We start from the raw sequence: 6,984 nt of genomic DNA, 5'->3' as shown, positions 1-6,984 counted from the left end.
TCTTGTTGATGTGTCCAAGACGACAATGCCATAGGCATGACTTGTCTAAATATTAGAAGAACCAATATTATACACATTGTTGGCTAATTCATTTACACAAACAATAGTTTCACACACCGTCATAAGGATAAGCTTTGAAACTAAATGCACCATCAAAATAAACTAAAATAGTACCATCTTTATTATCAAAACCATAATGATATCCTTGTCAAAATAAAGCATGAAAATAAATAATGTTTTGAGCCATTTCTAGCGAATAACAAAAATTATTCAAATCAACCCTAAAACTATCAAACATAAGATCATAAGTTCCAATCCTGGTAATAGTCGATCTTTGTTTATTTCCCATGATTAGATTCAGTTTCCCATGCTCGACCTCTTTACTTTCCTATAGTCTCTGCATATTGGAAAAAATGTGGAAACCACATCCTATATCAAGAACCTAAGAATTTGAAATAGTAGTACTGTTGACTTGGATAGAATACGTACCATAAGAAGACCCAATTGCTTTGGCCTTAGCATTTTTCACTTCTTGCAAGTACTTGGGGCAGCTTCTTTTCCAATAGCCCTTTTGGCCATAATGAAAGCACACGACTTCCTTTAGATTAGCAACAAGAGGAGTATTGAAGTTGGTCTTTCAAATGAGAGTCGGTAACTCAGATTCGATAAAAAGACACTGATTCTAAAATTCAATGAATCAACTGGCTTTGGTTTTGATCCACCAAACTCTCCATGATGGAACTTCCCTTTCCATTTGGATTAAGAAGGAGCCTTTCTCTTCTTTCCTTCGCTTTGTTGGATAGCCATGACAAGGGCATTTGCCGAACTGTTGGAATGAGACTTCTTCATTCCTACTTCATCCATTTGCAATCGATTGTGAAGTTCAATCAACTTGGTCTCTGTATTGTTCAAATGATAAGTCAATATGAACTAATCATAACTACTACACAGAGATTTAAGGACCATGTCAATGGCAAGATCCTTAACAAAGTTTACATTTAGCTTTTCCAATCTTTCCACATGCTTCTGCGTTTTCTGCACATGAGCGCACATAGATTCCTTTTCTTTTTAGTTTGCACGTCATAAGGGACTTGACCACATCATAATGCTCTTGTCTTTCCTTCTTATAGAACATTTGAGACAAGTTTGTGTCAAGTTCATATGGCTAGTAATCCTCATAAATCTTTTGGATCTTAGGTTTCATAGTTGCAATCATAATGCAAGAGACCTTCATGCCATCATACACGTGTTGATCATAATCATCAATCTCCTCAAGAGTGCCAGTTTCTTTGTTGATTTTTGGAATAGGAGTAGTGAGAACATTCTCTTTTTTCTCATAGCGAAGCATCATCTTCATATTCCTCATCTAGTCCAAGTAGTTTGGACCGACAAGCTTGTCCTTAGCAAGGATCGATAGTGGAGTGAAGTTGTGGTTTGAAGGAGGAGGAGGAGGAGGAGGAGGAATTTCACCAATTTAAGACATTTTCTAAAAATAAAGACAAGATTTTAGTTATTTGATTAAATCCTTGATATTTTAACCCAAATTAATATTCACGGCTAGGATCCAATAATGCAATTCGAAATTAAGAAAGGGATGTCGTAATCTAATCACGAATTCATTTAAGGTAGGTAATGCATTTTACCAATTTCAATCTATATAAAATTCCTAGACCATTTGAGATTCATTGAATCTTATCAATGGAATGTTTAATCTCGATTATGATATTCAATTTTGTGACTGGGATGTCAAATATCACAAACAAGATATGAATAACCATGCAAACTTGCTTGACAGCCTCAATGTCGATTATCATCTAAAATTAATGTGTCGATAAACCACTCACACTCCATTAATTGATGATAATTTTTGAGTTGTGCCATCATTTTAACTTTACATTCCCCAATTAGTGTGTTGGTTAACCACATACGCTCCAATAATGACTCATAAGGATTGATGTGCGTTTCCATGGATTAGTATACACTTTCACATTTTTTACTAAAGTAACTAGAGTTGGAAATTTTATAAAAGGTTCTATTACTTCATAACATTATACTTTTAATGAGGTTATGTCCTATTGAAACCAATCTGCAAACGACCCTCCACCAAAAAAAAGAGCGGTGGGTGAGAATAGACACCCATTCAACGACCATTTTATAGGTCGCTTCCTTATACCCTCTTTATAGCATGGCTTCGTGAATGAAGCATACTAGCAATTCACCTGACCCTTGTTATAAATATAGTATTAAACTTTATATATATATATATATATATATATATATATATATATATATATATATATATATATATATATATATATATATATACAAGTATAAGTATAAGGGTGTATTTTAAACATTTAAAACAAAGTTTAGAAATTTATATTAATGATTTCAAAATTAATCTTTTTAATTAATCAAATAATTAAATTTTAATTAAATCATGAGGATAATTCGAAGATTCAAGATATTAGGAAATCAGATTACCAAATTAAATATGCAGATTTTATCCAATTAAAGCAATATTTATTAATATAATTATCCTAATCAAAAACTTAATTATCCATAAAAAAATTCGTTGAATAGAGATCCCTAAGATATGAAAAATAAAACTCCACGTCGTGGCAGAAGAGAAAAAAATGTGGATCATACATTGGTCACGACGTGGCAGAAGATCCCATGACGTGTTGATGAAACAGAATTACGATTCTACAATCCTTCAATTGTTTAAGTTCAACCAATGCATATTCAATTGTTAGGCAATTTAATTCTATGATACCACTAATGGGTTTTACATGTAATAATCCTGAAAATACCTGAAACTCTTAAGGGTACATATAACTTAATTTTATCTATGTCATAACTCTATTGAAACAACATACTATTGAACAACAAAACTTTTAAACCCTAACTGAAATCGAAATTCAAAAATGGAATAACATACCTCTGATTTTTTATTGTAAACAAACCTATTTGATCCAACTAGATCAATCCAATAGTCTCTTGAAAACTAGTTTCAATTGTGTGCAAGCCTCTAATGGTTCACACCTACAACACAAGAACCCTAGAAGATTTTGGAGAGATGGGGGAGGAGGCTAATATTCAGATTTGGTATATCTGATTGCACTGGCCGAAAATTCAAAGTCCAAGCCCCTACTTTTTTTTTTGAACCAACAATTCTAATCTACTCCTAAGCTACCAACACCTATTTCACTTATGTCAACAACGGAACTTGAACCCTCGACCTCAAAGAGGGAGGGCACCACCTGAGAAACCCTAATTTGAACATAAAATAATATTATTTCAACTAAGGTAGTTATATAGTTCTTTAATTATCTTCATGAAGGCTTTTAGAAGATTCAAATAGGAGCCTCCAAACCGTCAATCACATGAAGGTTTTGGAACCTGTCATCTGCTCAACTTTTGAATAGTTAAAACTATAGTCCTTCAAGTTTTAATTAATTATAATTAACCCTCATAACCAATAAATTGCTTAGATTGATTATACGAGAGAGATAAATGTTTTATTAATATATTATATGACTAATATATGAATTAGAGATAGTTATAATTAATTCTAATTAACCCAAAATTAATTCCAAATCAATTTTGATTAATTGTAAATTAATTATAACTATCTCTAATTCATATATTAGTCATATAATATATTAATAAAACATTTATCTTTCTCGTATAATCAATCTAAGCGATTTATTGGTTATGAGGGCAACCCAAAAAGGACTTTACTTTTATTCATCAACATTATAACAATTTAGTTACGACCTTAGACACCTTAATCCAACATTATCTACATTACTTCCTAATAAGGTTAATTAGAACTGGACAAGTGGCATCAAATTTGTTCTGACTCTTGACAATTATCGTTTGATTTTCATAACAAGTGGTATTAGAGCTGCGGTTGGTGTTCTGTTGATTGACTATGTCATCTTAGAAATTCAATTTGGAGAAGTTCAATGGTTCTAATGATTTCACTTTGTGGAAGGTGAATATGAAATCTTTTCAGGTTCAATAAGTATGTGCAATGACATTGGAAGGAGAAGCAAAACTACCAAAGGACATGGAAGATGAAAGGAAGGTGAATATTCTGGCAAGAGCGCATAACATTATTTTGTTGAGTTTGACAAACAAAGTATTGAGAGAGGTCATGGATCAAACGAGTGCATCTGGGATTTGGGAAAAATTATGTGACAAGTATCAGAACAATTTTCTGACGAACAGACTATACCAAAAGCAACGTTTGTATACTCTTAGGATGTTGGAAAACACGCTAGTGAAGGATCATTTGGATAACTTCAATATGTGCATCTTGGATTACAAGGTGTGAATGTAAATATTGAAGATGAAGATCAAGTACTTATCATCTTATGTTTCACTGCCGAACCCTTACGAGAATTTCGTTGACACCATGTTGTATGGTAGAAAAACAATCACTATGAATGATGTGAAAGATTCTTTGATGTCAAAGGAACAGAAAAGAAAATTTTCAATTGGAGAAGAAGTTTCTAGTTATGGTTTGTTCGCAGTCAGAGGAAGAACATTCGACATATGATGAGGTAACAAAAAGAAGTCAAGTTTCGAATCTAAGGCCAACATCAAATGCTAAAATTAAAAGGAAAACGGGTTCTTCTATAATGCCCGGTTCCTGGTATGTATTTTAAATGAATTTATTCATTTTTGTATGTTCAGCAGCGAGGGCTAGGCGCTACCTTCAGCAGAGTTGCGCAGGTTATGTCGCCTATATTATGAATACCCAGGAGGCGGGTAGGGCGACAGTGGGCGATGTGCCCGTAGTATGAGAGTTTGAGGACGTTTCCCCGAGGAGTTGCCCGGTGTACCTCCAGAGAGGCAGTGGAATTCATAATCGACCTGGTCCCTGGTGCGGCTCCGGTAGCCAAGGCACCGTATCGGTTGGCTCCTCCTGAGATGCAAGAGTTGTCTACATAGCTGCAGGAGCTGTTAGACAAGCGATTCATTAGACCGAGCAGTTCACCCTGGGGAGCCCCGATTTTGTTTGTGAAGAAGAAGGACGGGTCGCATTGGATGTGTATAGATTATCGGGAGCTGAATAAGGTAATGGTGAAGAATCGTTACCCACTCCTGAGGATTGGTGACCTCTTTGACTAGCTACAGGGAGCATCTTGGTTCTCCAAGATCGATCTGCGATCAGGATATCATCAGATGAGGGTCAGAGAGGAGGATGTACAGAAGACGACGTTACGGACGCGCTATGGCCACTATGAGTTCGTGGTGATGCCTTTCGGGCTCACCAATGCTCCCGTCGCGTTCATGGATCTCATGAACCGCGTGTGCAGATCGATGTTGGATCGGTCCGTGATAGTTTTCATCGATGACATCTTGGTCTATTCCAAGACGTAGGAGGAGCATCTATGAGAGGTTCTGGAGACTTTGAGAAGGGAGAACTTGTATGCTAAGTTCTCCAAGTGTGAGTTTTGGTTGCGCGAGGTGCAGTTTCTTGGGCACCTTGTCAACCAAAACGGGATTTTGGTAGATCCGGCGAAAGTGGAGGCTGTGATGAGATGGGAGGTTCCGAGGTCTCCATCTGAGATTCGGAGTTTCCTAGGATTAGCCGGCTACTATCAGAGATTCATCTAGGATTTCTCCAAGATAGTCGTACCCCTGACCAGGCTAACAAGGAAGGTCGTGGTCTTTCGTTAGGGGCCTGAGCAGCAGGCTGCATTCGAGACATTGAGGCAGATATTGTGCGAGGCGTCAATCTTAGCCCTGCCAAAGGGCATGGAGGATTTTATCGTGTATTATGATGCGTCAATCTTGGGTTTGGGCGCAGTATTGATGCAGAGAGGGCATGTCATTGCTTACGCTTCGAGGCAGCTGAAGCCTCACGAGGCGAATTACCCAACGCACGATTTAGAGCTGGGGGCTGTTGTGTTCGCCCTCAAGATTTTGCGTCATTACCTCTATGGGGTTCGTTGTACGATTTACACGGATCACAAGAGCCTGAGGTATCTCATGGACTAGCCAAATCTGAATATGAGGCAGCGTCGGTGGATTTATGTGGTAAATGATTATGACTGTGAGATCCTCTACCACCCAGGAAAGGCCAATGTGGTGGCCGACGCGCTTAGTCGCAAGGCAGCGCCGATCAGGGATATTTGTCTGAGGATGATAGTGGTGACTCCGCTTTTGGAGCGGATTCGGGAGGCCCAGCAGGAGGCCATGAAGGAGGAACATCAGAAGAGCGAGCGGATTGTGGGACAGGTTTCCTCATTCGACTATGAAAGTCGAGGATTATTGACACTGCATTGTAGGGTGTGGGTGTTGTACCTCGGGGGTGTGCATCAGGTTATGATGGAGGAGGCACACAAATCCTGATTCTCCATTCATCCCGGGGCGACAAATATGTATAGGGATCTTCACCTGGACTATTGATGGCCCTGCATGAAATGAGATGTAGCATGGTACGTGGAGCGGTGCTTGATCTGTAGGAAGGTCAAGGTCGAGCACCAGAGGCCACACGACAAGATGCAGTTGTTAGACATTCCGCTGTGGAAATGGGAGGACATTACGATGGATTTTATCACAAAGCTTCCCAGGACCGCGCGAGGGGTGGATTCGATTTGGGTCATCATCGATCGATTGACCAAGAGCGCTCATTTTATTCCAATTCAGGAGAGCATCTCGGCCGAGAAGCTGTCCGACATCTATATCAGGGAGGTGGTGGCACGGCACGGGGTGCCAATGTCGGTGATTTCAGACAGAGATGTGTGGTTCACTTCCAGGTTTTGGAAGAAGTTTCACGATGAGATGGGTTCTTGTCTGCATTTTAGCACCGCCTTTCACCCTCAGACAGATGGTTAGAGTGAGCGGACCATCCAGACTCTGGAGGATATGATGTGAGCATGCGTGTTAGACTTCGGAGGTAGTTGGGATACCTACCTCCCTTTGGCGGAGTTCTCCTATAACAATAGTTATCACTCGAGTATCGAT

This window comes from Lactuca sativa, chromosome 4, assembly GCF_002870075.4.
Source record: "Lactuca sativa cultivar Salinas chromosome 4, Lsat_Salinas_v11, whole genome shotgun sequence".
In the NCBI taxonomy this organism is placed as follows: domain Eukaryota; kingdom Viridiplantae; phylum Streptophyta; class Magnoliopsida; order Asterales; family Asteraceae; genus Lactuca; species Lactuca sativa.
Note: the sequence above shows the minus strand (reverse complement) of the source record.